Source organism: Melanostigma gelatinosum (genome assembly GCF_949748355.1).
Source record: "Melanostigma gelatinosum genome assembly, chromosome: 18".
NCBI lineage: Eukaryota > Metazoa > Chordata > Actinopteri > Perciformes > Zoarcidae > Melanostigma > Melanostigma gelatinosum.
The window spans coordinates 12491824-12511556 of NC_136651.1; positions in this window are offsets into that span (position 1 = coordinate 12491824).

Here is a 19733-nt window from a genome sequence, read left to right on the forward strand (position 1 = left end):
TCCATGATTTTTTTTTATTCAGAATTACTTACAACAACCCATTCGAAGGACTGGGACTCGTGTTTTTGAATTCTAGGTGTTTACTGTAGACTAGAGGGTTCATTTACATACCAATTCTTCATTGTGAATAACTGAATGGAGAAACAGTGAAGTTAACACATAGTCCCTCCTGAATGTGTTGCTGATCGCTGGCAACACCTTGATATTGTTCATAAAGTGACACGGCGACCTGCTTGTGCTCAGTTATGCAAAGCCAATAACGCCTTTCAAATGTCAGAATAATTAGAATGCAGCAGAACTCCAATGAAATAGTAAAAGATAAAAAATCGAATCAGCCACCCTGTCTCTGTGTGCGAGTTGTTTTTTTTGATGTGGCTTTAATAACAAGAGCATTCATCTAATTGTCAGGTCCTTTTCACAGGAGACATTTTGACACGGCACAATAGAAAAGGCACAGATGTAAATAATAAAATGAATGATGGTTAAATTCCATTTAGCTGCTTGAGTTTCACAGTCCTGTTGTTCATGTGGGCACACTTTTCCCACAGTAATGGCTCATTGGAACACCTGAATAGAACACAGCGATTACTGATGTTATTGGTGACACCTGTGCTTTTCCTACAATGACAAAATACCTTCTGTAAAAAGGGTCTATTTCTACAAGGAAGTTGTAGGAATTAGACTTCCTCATCTACAATATTTAAGAATTATTATTTTTCTATTGTGATGAAAAAGTTGCGTTAAGTCTCCACCATGCTTGCATTATAAGACGCTGATAGAAATACTTTTGTTTAGTGATAGTCTAAAAATACATGCATTGTACTGTCGTATGAACATCTGCTGTTTTTGTCTTTAAATTTGAACGTTACCACAGAAGATAATGCAATGTAATCGCAACTAATCACACTTCATTTTCCCTTGGCAACATCTAAGATAAACAGGCCTCTTCCTAATGCTGAAATTAATTATCAAAACAGCTATTTAGGCGAAACCTTGTTGCACTTAAAGTCACATTTACTGTTCGGTAGGAGTCTCAGAGCAAAACGTTGCTTATGTCTGTCGGTGCCTCTCGGGGTCGGCCTACCTGTGATTGTCAGCTTATAAACAAATGGACCATTTGTGAGCTGGTGCTACACCACAGCGTGTCACTCAGTTACAGCCAGGGTCAATAGATCACAGGGAACCACTTTTTTGGGGTGCGTTATTGATAAAAAGGAAGCCCACACTGGGAGCTCGAACTTGGAGCCATAACACACACATACAGACACAGACACACACACACACACCATACCACCATTGTACACACTTATGGAACACACACACAGTCTAAATGGTTCTGAGGGGGTTTGGTTGATATCCATTTTCACTCTCAATAAACTCGAACTCAAACTACGAGTTACCCCCGTCAGAGGTTCTCAGATTCAGCTTCAGGAATGTGTGCTCCGGGTCAATGCAGTCACTGGGAGGGAGAGAGCCCAAGCTAAAAGTTCATGATGGGTAACTAAAGGGAGTGGAGTTGACTTTCCTCTCACCTGTGTCTCTCACAGTCATACAGTGCTCAGTCATCATTCATAGCAGATTGTATTGCTTTGCATTGTAATACATATTTCCCGAGTCTAGCTTTTGCATTTTGCACCAAAGTGTGGCAGTAGTGGGTTCAGGCACTTCCGTCCTCTTACATTTGAAAAGTTTAATTTTAAAAGAAAAATGGCTTAATGTTGGTGACCAACTGAATCAAGCACCACATAACAGCCATCACTAATATTGAATTAGACTGTAAAACATGTTAAACAATGAAGACAATTGTGTCACAAAAATATGCAAAACTAAAAAATATGGTGGAGATTTGTTGTTTTTTTTGCGTGTGAAGCATTCATTTTATTGTACCATCTGGAAAGTCAGAATAACAATACAGATGTATGTTTCTTTCCACTCATAGAAGAAAACTGAAAAAATATAGCAATCATTATGATGTGTCAAATAAAACAAAGGGACTGGTTGACACCTCTTTGAAGGTTTATGTAAATCGCTCTGCAACAAAACGGTGTGCAATGCTGCCTGCTGCCTGTGAGCTCAGGTACTGTGTTTCAGTTGACACATAGATCACACACTGAGTTATGTAACAAGTGATATCCACACGATTCAGCCCAGCAGGCAGGTGTCATCTCTGCGTTTGTGTTGTATTTCTTCGTACAGCTCTTGACAGCTGTGGAGCGACTGCAGGCTTCTGGGTACCATACATCGCTGATCCTGGAACCGAGCCAGAGGCAGAGAGAGACTCGTTTTATATGGCTTTTTTGACCACATGGAAATAGGAAGGTAATTAGAATGAAAAGAAAAACATGAAGAACTTATTGAGTATTCAGACTAAGACTGTTACGTGTTGATGAATAATGGTAACAGAACAATTGTGTTAAATGGGTCAGTAAATTTGGCAGCCTGCAAGCTATTACAAAGCTTTGTTGTTCGTGCCATTTCTACAGTTATCTTGCATTTCTGCATTTTCCACGCCTCACTAAGTTGTTCATTTTGTGATGCGTTTTATCCTCATTGTATCCATGTGTTGCAAGTAGTAGTAGTAGTACAGCAAAAATGTTACATAAACAACAAATAAAGGGGAAGTATGAGACACAAAAAAGAAGAAAAACTTCAATAAAACTTTAAACCATAAACAAATGCATTGTGTATATGTATGACAAGTATACCACGTATATATTAAATACATATCATTGAATAAATTACAACCCACTTAAGCAGTAATATCAGATGAAGGCTATTATCTTACTAAGAGCCAAAATACAGCCAAAATACATTGACTAAAGAAGTGGGCCCCAAGAGGTCAAAAACTTCTCGTAACTCAGAAGAGCTAAAGAAAGAAAGGGGTTGTTGTTGAATGCAACCAGAGGGTAACATGTGAAAGAGTTGAGCTGGAGTGATGGACAAACAGTTTCAGCCACACAAGATACTCATCCACAGAGTACACTATGACTGTTTAATTACTTTTTTACACATACTATAAGATGACTTTTTGCGACGTACTATAGTAGGATTTTTCACGACTATTTTTTACATACTATACAATGACTTTTCTTTTTCATACTATGCCACGCATTTTTCAACATAGTACACAATGAATTGTTTTGTTTTTTGTTGGATGGTAGTGCTGCTGTATTCACACTCAACTTACCTTGGCAGACAAGTCATCAATGCATCTTTGAATGGATGATACTGTCGTTATTTTCTGCTGCAGCCGTGGAATTCTCCACACAAAAGTGTTACATTTTTGTCCTTCTTTTAGGGTGTTGAAGACATTTTATATTTAAAAAAAACAACTTCTAGTATTCAGTATAGTCCTTAATGCAGTCCTTTAGTGGGTGAAATATCGGTACAATTTTCAAGGAAGCAACTGTAATCTTGGGGGAGTAGATCGTCTAACAAATAGAGGCTTAGCAGATAGGCTAAATATTAGAACTCAACAAATAGATCCCTTTTTTAATCAATAAAGACTAATTGTATTTAAATGTATACATTCCACAGTATTTTCAGATTTAAATATATGTATATATAAATCTGTGGCCTGTGTCCTCTCTTTCTGTGTTATTTTCCCTGGTAGTACCTCCTACCATAAGCTACACACAAAACCTCCCATACAAACACACATGCCTCTCTGCCTTTCCCATCCCGCGTACCTGCCGCCTACCCTTACATTGCTTCATTAAGTTGCCATTATAAGAAACAGGGAATGATGTTGTCCCTGACAGGAGTTTTATTGGAGAGTAAATGTACGCTCCCACACATGGAACGTCTCATTAACCTGGTGGGTAAGCCTTGCAGAATGGAGGCACGGGGAAGGATTGAAGCCTTGCTCATCTTGTCTCAGCTGATAAAACTAACTCTTCTCCTATTCATACAGTACATGCACTATTAATGGGACTTACTCTACCATGAGTGACCTTTATTGATTCCTGCAGGGTGGCTGCCTTTTGCTCAAACCCCCAGAGGAACAGAACATAAACCGCCACAGAAGAGCACAGCTGGAGGGATTAACTGCCTTGCTCAAGGGCACTTCAGACTCCTCCACTGACTGGCACAGGCTTCTGTAGTCACTGATGTCAACCAATATGATTTAACAAGAAATGTACAAACTACAAAATAAATATTCTGACTGTCTGATTCAGTGGACGATTAGAACTACAGCAGAGTGATGTGATGGTCAGTTAGCAATTAACTTGTCTAAGGTGCCATAAGACAATTGTGGAGTAGCAAGCAGAATACTGCCTGTCGCCGTAGAATCAAGTGTCTAAACCTCTGCGGTATAGCTTTTCTCAAGACATTTCAGCTCTTTCCTTTAAGTTGGATCCATCACCCTTTTGAAAGACGGATGGTGGTGCTACCAGCCCCTCTGACAATTCCTAACCATTCTTTCCACCTGTTGGTGGAAATCAAATGTTGTAAGAAGTCTCATAAAGTTCCCCGACTTCCCACCTCGGGTTCTTTCCGAGCAACTGGAGATAACGTTATTGAATACAAAGCACCTGGGACCGGCTCCTCACCCTGCCAAGATCAATTTAAAGTCAGACGCTGTGGAAAAAGTAGCAGAAAACTCACTGAAATGAGAATGTGAAATCACCCCATTGGAAAAAAACCCTGCAAATAAAAGGGTTCCTGCTGAAAAGTCTCACAGAATAAAATTAATTTGTAAAGATTTTAGAGGTTAGGTTTGTACATTCAGACAAAATCATCGTGCCCCCCCCCATCATTCAGCATCCAGGTCAGCTCATCAGAAGTCCACTGCGCATCTCGTCCAAATCCCCAGAATTCTTTTCATCCTTGTCACCATCACCAGTGTCTGGACTCCACGGGCCTTTTCCTTATTCTACTTACGGCTTCATCACATCCTTATGTGACGTAATCGCCAAAGACTATTCACATTTCTCATCCTGTTGTGAACATGTCAATGAAGATATGTGTTAAAGTAAAGTGTGTATATATATATACACACATATATAAATAGATATATATATATATATATATATATATTTATATATAAATCATTGTGAGAGGTGAACATTTGTAAGTGTGTTTCAGCTCCCAAAAAATTAACATATCTCTGACTCTCCTTTCTCAACCCGTCTCGGCTTTTCACACTAATTTCTGTTAAAATGAGTCTGAGCTGTCATGTAACCAGGCTGCCACTGTTTTGTTACATTTCTTAATAAGCTGCCTGCAGTGCCCCATGTTAATAACTCATGATTGCATCTCCCATTGCCATGTCACACATTCATTAGACACAAAAGAACATTGTTTTTGAGCAATCAACTTGCTTTCATAGGGACAGGGCAGGAACACGCTCCGTGTACGGTTCTTTTTTTTTACGTCCAGGGTAACCATGATTAGATCTCAAGTCTTCATTGGAATCCCAAAATTATGTTGATGGGAATTTTCATCTAAATGCAGCATGACAATTTAAAAGTCCCAACCAAGAAATAGCTGCCGATATAAATCCAGAGGATCGTAAATAGTGAAACGAAGAGATGTAACCTATCTTGGACTAGTTTGCTTCCAAAGACTGCTGAAAACTTTGGTTAGCAACTGTGAATATGTAGCAAAACTCATAGTCCGAAATAAAATATATATTTTTTAAAATATATATATGTATTTTTTTCAGCAACCAGGGAAGTAATTTGTTGTATAATAATACGACTTACAAGGTAAATGTTCAATTTGAGAAACACATCTTATTAGTAGTACACCAATAACATTGAATAAATGTTTTTAAGTGCACAAAATGAGTGAGTCATATAATTAATTTATGTATTGAACCTCATTTTATGTTCACTTGACAATGGAAGGGGGATTTGAGCCCTTACCCATTCTCCTTGACAGACTGACGGTCTGGAGGCCTACAAATGCTCAGTGATAATTTTAGGACCACGGGGAATAAAAGGTTTGCGGTTGCTCTGACCTAAAAATCTGATTAAAAGCAACTCTGCCTCAACTATGAAATATTCAGCTCATGTTGGACAGCTTACAGCCCAACGATAATCCAATCAATTCAAATGAGTCATTTTTAACAGCTTAATCATTAGCTGCATATCCATATATAGGCTTAACCACATGGCTGGATTGATCATTTATTATAGAGCCGATTTCACTTTCAGGATGAGGCAGGTGATTGAGCCTTGTGCTGCAGCTCGAGGATCCTCTGGTATTCAACAGCGAAGCTCGGATTCCTGACACCGAAAAAAGGCAAAGATGGAGCAGATGAACTTTATCGACTCCTGGAAGCATTGCGGATCACAGCCGTGACAGCGCTGCAGAGGTAAGAAGAAGACTGACATTAGAACAGGAGCTATGGAGATGCATGTCAAAGCTGACACACAGTGTCCTTTGAAACAGGTTTGGCTACCTCTGTCCAGAATTGATGATAACTTGGAAGACTATACAGCAGCCTACTAGAGGCTAGAAGTACTTTTTTCCCCACAAGTTAAATGAATAAAAAAAGAACATCCAACAAAGACTGTTTAGCAGTTGAGATATTTGAACACTAGATGGCAGTTTGACACAGACAAGTATTGTTATCCGCAAGGCTTGTGGCAAAGCAGATTTTTTCATTTAGTATCAAGCACTGTAATTGCTGTTGATTGGTGGTGTTGATTGAAGAAGCGTTTACCTCCGTTCAGATATTTGTGATTGTCCCAAGCCTCATTTGATCCAGTCTGTCTGGAATATTAATCTTAAATCAGACTCTGTGTGTGTGTGTGTGTGTGTGTGTGTGTATGAATTTGGGGAACAATTGTCACAATTGGCTATACTGTGCAGGCAGCACGGGAAGGACCCCAATGCAGAACAGACAGGCAGATAGTGCTGTTGAATAATTTAACGTGTAAAATGCAGGCAGGTAGCAAAACAGGACAATGCTCCACACAGCAATCAAGGGTTGAAATAAAAAAACAAAACAGCAATGAACAGACAACAGAAAGGACTAATACACAAGAAATACGACCTGGTTAGGTTAAGAAAAACATTGGGTTAAAATAAACCCTGTATTTCCTTGTTCACGAGTATATGGGCTGTATTAGAGTGCATTACTTTTCAGGTAAAGTATGAACAGTGAATGAGAACCAATGTCTCGCAGAAATACGTGAAATGACCACGACCTCAGTTTATAATTGTGCCACATAATGTGTTAAAAGTATGTAGGCACCATGGAAACAATTTAAAGTTCAGGCAACAAAACAAACAAACAAAATTTAGGTTTAGAAAAATACACCAGCATCAAAAAAACACTCAGATGTGTTATCACTAGTGGCCCCTCCTAGCACGGGGCCAGTTAAGAGTAGTGAGTCAGCAGGCAGTCAATGGCAGTACAAAACAGGCAATACAAGGTGTTTTGAGAAAGTGCGAGTCACAGCAACCACAAGAGGTCCTTAAGCATGCAGCCATAAGTGGCCACCCTAAATATTATGCAGTCTGCTGCATCACAATGTGAGATTAGCTGTGGACAGTCACAGAGGTGCACAGAAGTGGTACACACACACACTTTTGTGGTTTTGGACAATTTAGGTTTTGAAGCACGAACGACATGAAATGTGAGAGTGACTCACTTAGAGTTGTGACAATTGCAGTTAAGGGAATGTTAAGACAAAGCAATTGAGACAAATTGTTGTCCCATAACCACAAACCAATAGACACAGTGAACCTGTAGGCCTCCTTGTGGATGCTTTCATTAGACACATGAACACACAAAGGGGAACAAACCGGCGTTTGAGAATATGTCACAGTAATGCTCACACATGCTTTTTGGCTGTAACCTACGGTGGCTGAGAAGGTTTGAATGTATGCAAAGCCCCAAGACACATGGAAATAATGGATTTATTTGCACTTTGTTGGACCCTTCTAAGCCACTGTAGTAAGCAGCGCTGAATGCAGAGCATATTCAATAGCCCTGGTCTACTCTAAAACACTGTCACAATTACCCAACAGACCATTTTGAATAATGATGAGTGCAAGGTCTTGGGGCTGAGCTGGAACCTGGAAATTAAAAGAAACACTTTGAGAACAGCATCATTTATAATATACCCTCTTTGTAAACTCTGAGAGGTTTGATAATGGAAACTATAATGGCACATCAGAATGGAAACCCTGGAGGGACGACGGTGCCCGAAAAACAGAGCAAAGAACTGATCTGCCGTCGTCAATCAGCACTCATGTGGATGTATTTGATTCGTACGGAAATTGCTTACAATTCAACATATCGTGAGTTTTAGACCCTCGCAGAATTGACTGTGCCCGCAGAAAATTCGCCGTTGTTCGAGTGACAAGTAGCTTATATGAGCTTTCATTTGTGCCTTTTCAAAATCATTACAGAACTAAATAAAAAAGCTAAGAATGTGACACAATTATTTGTATCTACCGCTTTTTCTTATCGTTGAAGAATACCTTAAAAAGTGTCCATTTATGATACAGGTTTTCTTTTGTCCACTGTTGTTTGGATAACTGATTCCTCTCTGCCCTCTTTTTATTCCAGGCATCTCTTTATTCCAGGCATCTCCTCGCAGTCTTGCAGATATTTAGATACAACTCTTGAAAAGCGGATGTGTGGATGTAACTCTTGAACATACCTTCAATCTCGAACTCCACTCCAGCAAACTGGTTTTTTTTGTCTTAGCGAAAACAACAATTTTTTACAAAGAAAAATACATTCCGAGATATGACGCCCTCAGAGAAATATACATTCTGATACCCATAAGAGGATCTCAATGACACTAAGGCAGAGAGAGAATATTTGATGCAGTAACAAGTGCATATAAAATCCACACACCAGATCCACACTCCTTGACATCTCTACCTGCCATACAGTCCTTCTTCATTTTGCCTGTCTACTCTTTGTACAGAGATAATAGAGAATAGAGAAGAAGAAATACAAAACGGTGCAGAAGAAGCACATGATATGGGATCTTAAAACAGATCAGTTGGTGTGGAGGATAGAGGTATAGTAGATGACGAGGGCCAAGGAATGTTTGTTTTAAGACCTGTTGGTGGCAGTGTTGATGCTTACAAATCTGTGAGCAGTTGTACTTCGGTGAACCCTACCACACACGTGTCCCCTTTGATAAATGATGAGGACAACCGGGCAGCCCAAGGCTGAATGTGGGATTTAAGTATTTGATTTGGGGGTGTGGGAACCTTTTTATCTCATGGTGGTGAATCCGCAATTCACATAATTAAAATGTGTCACTTTGATGTACAATCAAATATGTAGTAAATTATGTTATGTTCTGTTTTAGGTGAATAAGAAATATCGAATCTATGTTTTAATCATCAAATAAGAAAGAAATAAGAAATAATGAACGACTTGTACGTCATTTAATCTACAGCACATCTCTCCTGTCACATAATGCCTGTCATAATCATCATTACTCAAAACATTACCACACAAATGTGTTGGTACAGTCCAGTCTCTCCCTGGACAACACACAACATCTCCTCGTCCGTGTTTCACATTGTGTGGTGGACTGACCATCCAGAAGGCTGGCATTCTCCAGGTGGGCCCCAGTCACCAGATGGGTCTGCAGCGAGTCTAGTAAAACTGGTATAGATTAAATCAAATTAAAAAATAAGTCCTGTGCTGCTCAATCCAGCTGCAGGGGTTGGATCATCCAGGTGTGTGCTGAGAAGAGCTATACAAACATCACATCTCATGAGTCTGCCTCTCTGTCTTTGCCAGCTTCATTTTCTTATAAATCAAACTGATGCTGATGGACTGATTGTGTTGTATATACACTGTGACAGAGTAAGCTGAACAGATGTATGCTGCCTTTTTGAAACTCTATAGAAAAATACAAGCTACAATGCACAAGGAACAGATAGAAATGGTAAATAAGGGGACAGACGGGATTTTATATGGTTTTAGTTTTAGACTCCTTGTGTCATATTGGGGTTTTTCCATTGCTGCCCACTTTGTAATGTCACTGCCTGTAATGACGTTTTTAGTTTCCTGTCAGTTTTGTTTTTTTGTTTTTTTGCTTCCTGTTATTAAAGCTTGTTTTTAACTTATTTTACCCACTAACCTGGTGTCTTGCATTTGGATCCACCTTTTGAACTAAAACCGTAACTCAGTTAGCCTGTTGCAATTATTCACTTCATGAATGTCCATCAATTGCTGTCGGAGCTTTAACTCATTAAACACACTGACGCTTTTATTTCTTCCTTAAATCTTTTCTTTCAACCCTCTTCTCTCTGATCGGCCGTCGCACGATTCTCAGTGTACTCAAGGAAGCGATTGTCTCTCGACTACCCAAAGGTGTGGCAGGTTTAATGCCACACTTAATTGGCAGCTATCCAGCTTCAACCAACACAAGCTGGAGAAGTAGAAGACTGAGAATATGCACCCATTTTAGCTACTTTGTGAGGCTGTGCTGTATTGGCACAGTAGTGCTTTGAGCTAAATGCTAACTAACATACTCACAATGCTATCATTCTTGTGTTTAGTAGCGCAGTACATGTGCAAAACATGCCCGTTTGGAACAGGCCGAATGCTTGGCCTGTGGTTTATCGCCCTCCAAATTGTCACTGGTCACCTTCATCACAAGGTAATACAGTTACAGTTACCATCCACGGACCAGTGGCCAAACCCAAAGGGCTAACCGGTACCTAGAGGCGGTGTGTAATTGCCGCAAACGCTTCCGGCAGGTGCACAAAGCTTGCATGAACTCCCTTGCCATTGCAGTCCAATCCCCCTCCAACCACCCCGGTCATTGATGCACCTCCGGCTTTCTCTGTTTGAGAGCTCCCGAATGTGCTCCGCCGTGGCAGAGATTTTCAGTATCTTGTGGATTGGCAAGGATACGGCCCGCAGGAGAGGTCCTGGGTGCGTATTGACCCTCGGTAAGTGAACAGTTTAGTATAACCAGCATCCATCAAAAAAAGTGAACTGCAATCAATGAGCTGCGGTTCGCCAACTCTACATGCTCGACTCAGTAAGGAGAGCTCTGAAGCCCCAGCCCTGCTCCTGAATAGGAGGCCGTACACAGAGTGTATAAATAATGAACATCTCCTCTCTCCAAATTGTACTAAATTATACACTGCATGTCCTCATGCATGCAAACCAAACCAATCATTTTTGTGTAACATAAACTATAGTTTTGGAAAAATGGAAAACATTTTGACATAATTATAGTGGTGCTGAAAAGTCTGCAGATAACCAAAGTAATTCAAATATTTCCTCTGAATATCAATTGATAGTTGTAAAAATGTCATGTCAATCCTTCAAATAGTTACCGAAAAAAGAGGACAAATAAAGGGATCACCAAACGACCATGACAGTGTGCACTAAATTCCATGAAAATCCATCTCATGGTTTTTTGACCGAAGTGCAGAACAGACAGGCACCTTTGTTGTTGGTCTTTATTTAAGGTACGTGGTTTCACCTGTCACTTGTCCTAAGTGGTCATAGGCCACCTCCCACAAAAGGTGACATGACATCCATAGAAGAACTGGGACAAAGAAACACATCGTAGACACAACAATAAAATGAGTCATGCAGTATCGAGGAGGCTGTTGATAATAATTTGATTCACTCATCTTTGGATGAATTTTTAACATATGGTTCGACTCATTCGATTTCTTTTTTTGTAATCACAAAAATTCCTAACATTATACAAGACTATTTTCGGATTTAAGGAGCTTATTTTTGGTAAACACAGAGGACATCACATTTATTTCTATGATGGTATAAAAAAGTTGTAAAAAGTAATCAACAGTTGAGGGCAACCCAATACAAACTGCCATTACCGTCTCGTTTAATGGCCTGGAGATGTTTACTGACTTAAGAGCAAAACTGAATTAATAAAGCATCATGTGCATCTTCCAGGACCAAACCGGTAAGTAAACACAATTTGAATGCAAATTCCTTGGCTGGTGACCGCCCACTAATCAACAATAACTATCAAATTAACTCTGGTGCACGGATGAAAATAGGCTTTGCATTTATTGGTGCTTCAATTTACCATCATTTCAGTTTTGTTTTTTTCTTCTTTTTGTGTATGTTTCTTTGTGTATGCTCGTGTTTCATGTATTGAACAGGTGCTATAAAAGGTGAGGCTTAAACATCAGCGTGACATGAAATCAGACTTCAAAGCGAGCTGGCTCAGGCTCAACTCAGACATTGAAATAAGGTGACAGAATAAGCAAGCTCATAGACACGCACACTATTGCGCCTACTGTAGTCATAGGTAACAGTGTACACACAGAGATATACACACTACAGTAAACAGAGTTTATTGTATTTGCTGTGTCATTAGAGAGCAAAGTGCTGCTTTGCAACAGCAAACTGATGCTAATACAGTAGTCGAGCCAATTTAATGACTCTTTTGATATAATACTTGTAATGAACATTCAAAAGTTGTCAGGCTCTGTCTGGCTAATCTGTTGTACATTGGCTTTAATGAGCTATGAATAGACATTGTGCATTGGTATTTATTTCACAAGAGGGTCGTTGAAAGCCGTGAAATACATTAACTTTGAGACCAAACGTCTGCAGAGGATTCTCTTGAAGAGAGACTCAAAATAATGCAGCGCAAACCACAAACGTACGCACAGAACGTCTAACTGCGGCAGGAAATGACGAAATAATCCCCCTGCAGAGGCAGCTCGGGGATGAATAATCAACTAGTTATTTGGAAAAAGCTCCAAAAGCAATTTTAAGCAATTGTAATTGTCTAACAAGTTGAATTGATCAGCAGATAGACAGCGTTCCACCTGTTGCGCCCGGGGATTATATCAGACTTAATTACATGGAACATTATTATGACAGTAGCAGATTGTGCGGACATTAGTGTCAAAGAGCTGACAAAGAATTCATCTAAATCAGGCTTGACGTGCACTTGATTATTACAGTAACGTCCAAAACGAATGATTAAGCAGACGGCAGGAGGTGGTTCCTATACGTTTGTATTGCTGCCTTAGAGAGCGCCTCATAAGATACACTGTGTTACATTGGTTTTGGTTAAATGAACACCATGTTAAATGTTATATGTCTGGACATCCGATATTCACTGTAACTAATATCTGGCTATTTATCTTCGAAATGCTCAATTGAGTTCACAGGAGCTTACTTACCATCAGCTGTATGGTGCGTAGCACACAGTGTGTTTTAAAGCTTTTTGCCACCGTAAACAGCTTCCTGCTATGAAGCTTTATAGAGCTGAGGGCAACTGCAGTTGGGTGACAATTCTCTGTGGATTTGACACTACGAGCGACCCCTTTCACTAGTATTCAGTTAAACCATTGTTCATGTAAAAACATTGATTATAGCTGCTTTAATTTGAGCTTTTTCATTAAAAATTCATATTCTAAGTTAGTATTTAATATTAAATGTAATATTTTACATTCAAATTTCTTCTTCGTATTCTTTCCCCTCCGGGTACATATATTCAGGCATAGGCTACTTGGTCCTCATGAAGTGTGGGATGTGAAGCTTCAACTGTCTGTGAATCAATATTTTGAGAATTAATGGAAGTCAGAGGAATAGAAAGCAAGCACTTCAGGACAACACTCCTTACAAATGACAAAAAAATTGCAATTTTACATTTTTGTGAGAAGACGTGCTTCCAAATCAAGCCCCACGACCCTATTGAGGACAATAGTGCAGTGGAAGTGAATCAGCCCCTCTTGGGGTTTTAAGTGTGCTATATCTCTTCATCTCTTTGTTTTTAACCTATTTACAGCACGGTAATGCTGCTTCCTTTGGGGTTAACTTACGGAGAAATCTTTGCAGGACTATTTTTTGCTGCCCTAAAAATTTAAATATGCAAAACTTTCTTTGTCCATGGGGAGGTAAAATATGTGTAGGAAGTTAATATAGAGAGCCATGCGATTCAGATACAACATACTGAAGCTGTTCTGTGTGTGCAGGACAATACTACAGCGTTACTGTTGGGGTTATGTAGAAGGTAACCGGTTCAAAGCTTTCACAGCGCTGAAGCTGAAGTGTTTCCGACCAAGACCTCCTCTGGGGCCACTGACACTGAATAATAGCCGACACCAATTCCTAATCACACCACTTTAAATGTCGAAACCAAGGTGGTCTCAATTCCGTTTCCATGATTTTTGTTTTGTTGGCTGGCTCTCTGCTTGATGCTGACTACCCACCTTCATCAGCTCTGCAGGAAACAATACGCTACGAGCAATGACAACAGCGATCCAATCCACACGGCAGCTATTCTCGGGGAGCACAGTGTGAACTCTATTCTTCATGAAAGTCGCTTTCTGACTGACTTCCTTTCTCTCAGTCTGTCTCTCCCTCTCTCTCACACACACACACACACACACACACACACACACACACACACACACACACACACACACACACACACATCCCCTATTGTCTAGTCGAGTGCTACCGTGCGGTTGAAATTTGTGGTTTAAAGGTAAACGTCCAAGCAAATATGGAATGGATTGCCATCATATTTGATGCAAACATCCATTTCTTCCCCAAGATGAATTGTAATAACGTTGGTTATCCCTTGACTTCAAAAACATAAACACGAATGATGTACAAATAAATATGAAGAATATGGTAAATATTATCCCCTAAACATCAGAGTGTTGGTGACATTGCAAGTACGTTAGCATGTCGATGTCAGCATCGAGCTAAAACCACTACTTTACGTAAGTACAGCCTCACAGGTGAGCCACAGACTGTTGGACATTTTAGGCCAAAATGCCATGTGTTGTGTACCTTACTTATGTTTTAATACAGCTTATTCATGTAAAATGTATTTTGCTAAAGACTTTGCTGAGAATGTGGAAATGAATATGCTAAATTGATAGTGTTTGTACACACTGGAGCAATTGAAATTTGTGTTTTGAGTTATGGTGTGTGAGATAAATTCAAAACAAGCTTATCTCTCCACTGAGAAATCAGATCATTTCCAAACGAGCAGATGCTGGATGAATATGCACTTTGCACTTCACTTTGAAAACAAATAAATAACTGAGCAGAAGAATAAGTAGCAGGGCGCAGGGAGCAGGCGGACTGCATCACTCCTCACAGATGGCTGTCTGGTTCCACTGCAGTGATGGAAGACGTGCTGTCATTTTGGGTTTTGCGTTCGTCATCATTCGGCGAATTGACAAGGCCCAAGCACTGTTTCTGTTTCTTTGCTCGCTCCAACAACACAAACAAAAATCGCTGACTTTTGGTAGACATGCTTCGTTGCTGTCCCCTCAATCTGCTTGTCACGGGAGTAGATGCAGAGGAGATTCATGGATAGCTCAGCTTTACTGCTAAAATGTCACGAGTTCTCAGGCTGATCTCACAGAAAGACATTAAAAAAAGCACAATCTCTTACCAGCGCATTACGAATCGGCACAATAGAAACAATGGAAAGTACATTAGGATCCTTTGTTGTGGTGGACACACAAATGAAATGCATCCACACTTACTTGACAGTTACACTCTTCAACTGTAAAACAGCAGCCTCCCGTATCCAAACCTCTCCTGGCGACTCTTTACCTCTGCTATGATGCTATGAAGGGGAGCTCTCTCATGTCAGCAGCTGAGATGAATACCGTAATACTCAAGGACTCTCATTGCTCTATTTCCTATCTCTGCCACTTTCAAGATTTACACTCATGAAGAACTTATTTTTACTACCAATAATTGATGAGATTGCATTTACAATTCTAGGTCTATTTTCATGTAAACGACTCAAGTGTCTGCTGAAGATCCGAACACGCAAGACATTCTCTCTTTCAACCCATCAAATACCACAGCTTGGTCAGTGGCCCTACGCTTCAAACTATGACACTGTAGGTACCCCTCCCGCGTCAGTTTTGGACTTGTCAGGTGTAATAATAAATTATGTACATAATATGCTCTTAACAGACAGTTATTTTAATACAATCACGAGAAAAAACCTGTCTGCTTGAGTTTTATTCTAATTTCTGAGTAATATCTGACTGATTACACTTCTACTAATTGGTATTTCATCCAAAACAAACATTTTCCAAATGCTACCGTGTTGTTACCATGAACAAGTAAAAAAAAAAGAAAAACACCATAAATTCGCATCATACTCACAAGTACTTGCAAGCAGCTAGACTGTATGCCACAACAAACCCGAATATATTTCTGTATCATGGATTTAATTTTAGCCATAAATGTGCCTTGAATGTACATCCATTGCTTATAATTGACATGCTGATCGAGGGACAGAAGACAATTAGCATTTTTAAAAAGTAGTGAGTAGCAGTGACAGAAAGAATAACACAAATGTCCACACTTTTCAATAATCTCTCCTCTGAGACACAGCTGAGTTATTCTGCTGTACTTAATGTGTCTTTTCATCTTCTTATCTCCTGCTGCCTGACTTGTATTTCTATTGTTTATATCTGTTGTAGATTCATTGTGCACATACTTTTCCCGACACACTTACTGTCTTTCATATCGAGCATTGTCTTTACTATCTACTTGTAAGTCTTCTCTTCTTCGTACCCCTCTGTCCGCAATTCATTTGTTCTTTGCACACTTTGTGGCACATTTGACCCTAACGACTCAAAGTGACAAAATATGCATGTTTACTTATAGTGCATGCAAAAAGAAAATGCAGCTACAGCACTCGTAATGCACTCACAGAACAACTATTTAGCATGAAACCTCTGCAGCAAAATAGAGTACCTTTGAGTTACGAGGAAAATGAAGAATGTATCTTTACTGAAAAACTGATGGCGCAATACTGAGAGTGGATCGGTGACCGACCAGAAGTTAGAGTGTTTGTCTGCTGTCTCTGATGCCAACGGTCACACTCTCATGGGGTCACTAATCCAACAGTTGGAGTTTCTCTCTGCTTTTCTCATTTCACACTCAGTGTTTGCAACCCTTTCTCTTCACTTTTTTTTTTTATCTCCCCACCTCGCTCGTTTCTCGTCAGTCGTCTCACCAATAATGATTGTCATCCCTGGTTATCTGTGTGCGACAGGTGTGTGTGTGTGTCGAGTGTTTTGTGTCACCGATCATTGTCCGTGTCACAGTTGGCGCCTCTGCACTCACAGCGCCCCATATCCAGGCAGGGAAACATCTTATCAACACACTTAGATCAGTTTGTGATTCGCTGCTTGTACTCCCACTGCTCAGCAATATACGCAGGAAGTGAATGAAACAGGATTTAAATGAATAACAAGCAGCTATAAAGTGAATCATCATGAATTTCTACTTCTTAAACCTGTCAACTGGAAGATTGAGAAGGACTCTTGGGTACTCATTTCCATAGGCATCCACTTCTCAAGTGGATTTCAATGCACTTTACTAAATCTGCAGTCGACATGTAGATGTTTTGGAAAGGTGGCCTATGACAAAGACATGAGAGCTTGAGATGTAACTATATTCTTATATTAAGAATCTAAAACTATTATCGTGGCTTAGTAATTTACCTCTAGCTCTGTGATAAATGTTGTTGCTTTCATCCCCCCGTCTCTTCACGAATTACTTGTGTCAGTCATGCTTTTTAATTAGATTTTATGAGGCAGTGAATGTGGGATCTCGTACAACTACATTCAGGTGAATCATTTTAATGAACAGCCCTCCATCTTTGCATCCATTATTCAGGGTGCAAACCAACTTCATCAAAAACAAACAGAAACATAGGTTCAAAGTTCAAGGATAATTGAGTGTAGTTTAGTGTAGTTGTAGCCTCGTCTATTTATGCTACACAAGAAAAACAAAAACATGTGCGTTGCTGTATAAGGAGGAATAGCAGGAGCGAAAACACGAGTGAATTCTTTGGGAAGATAATATGTACATGTACTGTATGATATTATGCATAATAAGATTCATGGGAGCTACCGGCAGCCACATCTACATGCGGCGCCATTGCCAAAACCCAATAATCAGTAGCTATATCTGTGTGTAACAGTGATTTTATGTTTTTGCATGTTGTGTACTGTAGTTTGCAGTCAGCATAAGAGCAAATACTGTTGTGTTAATGCAGACATTTTGCAGCATATGCTACCTTGATCTGTTTTTCTTCGCAGATGCTGTGGCCTCGGCCACACCAGCCTCTGTTTGTTGTTTTACCCTGTGTCTCTATCTCCCTCCCCTCTGCTCCTCTCTGAGTTTGTTTGTCAGTGGGCATAGCAGTCCTGGGTCTGGCTCTGCTTCAGCACGGCTGCAGCTGACCATTCACGCACTCTGCTAGAAGTTCAAAAATAAATGTCTTCAACCCAAACGTTGCTAAGGTTTGTCCTTTGTTAAAGCAAAGAGTATTTAGCTGAGTTAAGAATTTCAGCTGAAATAAAAGGATGATGCTCCTTCATGCACAGATGAGAGCAGGGTGACCCTGCAGTGTATAAACAATCCATTCATCCATTCATTTACAATGTGCTGAGTCACGGGGCAGTAGGCTTAGGAGTGTATTCTAGACGTCCCTCTCCCCAGCAACGCTTTCCAGCTCTTCCAGACGAATGATCCCTCCTATGTGTTGTGGGTCTACCCCGGGGCCTCTTCAGGTTGGACATGCCTGGAAAACCTCTAAAGGGAGGCATCTAGGAGGCATCCTGATCAGATGCCCAAACCACCTCAGCTGGACTATACTCCAATTTCCCTCAGCATATTTGAGCTCCTCCCCCTATCTCCAAGGCTGAGCCCAGCCTCCCTACGAAGGAAGCTCATTTTGGCCACTTTTATCTGCAATCTACTTCTTTCGTTCACTACCCAAAGCCACTCTAAACATATTTTGCGCTTGCAAAGTAAACCCTTCAAAAACAATCAGCGGCTGGTCATCATTTGATGTGTATGAGTGAGTGTTCTTCCAACACAGAGCATACTTTCAATGAATATTTCACTGTCATATCATGATGGACAGGTCATGAAAATATCAGTGTTTAAGCCTTTTTTGTAATTTGGTCGGGTTAGCTTTTTTTAAAGCACAGAGCTGTGACACTGTCGTCTAGTCTAGTAGAAAAGAACAGCTAATCTGAGCCTGTAGTACAACCGTCTCCGCTTCAATAATGCTCTGTTGGAAGGACAAACCTTCGCAACTAGTTTCAACACATGGCTCTTTGGAGCGTTACGAGTCCGCCCCTCCTTCACTACATCATCACATCCTTTCAGCCAAGTACCTGGCAATTTCCTAGCAGGGTCCCATTGTGGACCGGCCTGGGCCCCATCACGGAGGGAGGATCATTTCTACGTGACTAGATCTGTAAGGCATCTCAACACACTGCTAAGGTGATGGCACTCAGTATTACCTTCCATTAAAAATCTCCCGTAGTCTCCCATTTTTCAGATTGAAGTTAATAAAAATGGATCTTTTGTGTGGATCATATTACTCCATCCCTAACATCTCTTTCAACAAAGGGTAGCCATTGCCATACACCAAACCATTATAAGAACATTCAAACGTATTTGGATTGGTCATTGATCACATTGTCAAAGGTCTTTCAATGCAGAATGACAGCAAAACTCTTAGCATAACTTTGACATAATGTAAAATAATTTGTTATATTGTATTCTAATAATTACTTGAAAAAAAGGAGCCAGTTTTTCATCCCTTTTAAATTTCTGTTGGCTTTTGGGATCATCCATATACAGCATGTGTTAGTGTCCACACTGACACGAACACGCAAATTCCAGTGCAGTACATACAAAAGGTTACACACTTAACAATTTAAGATTTCACCAGTCCAAGAACTAAACATGAGTGAGGTCTTTAGATTGTTTTTTTGTGTGG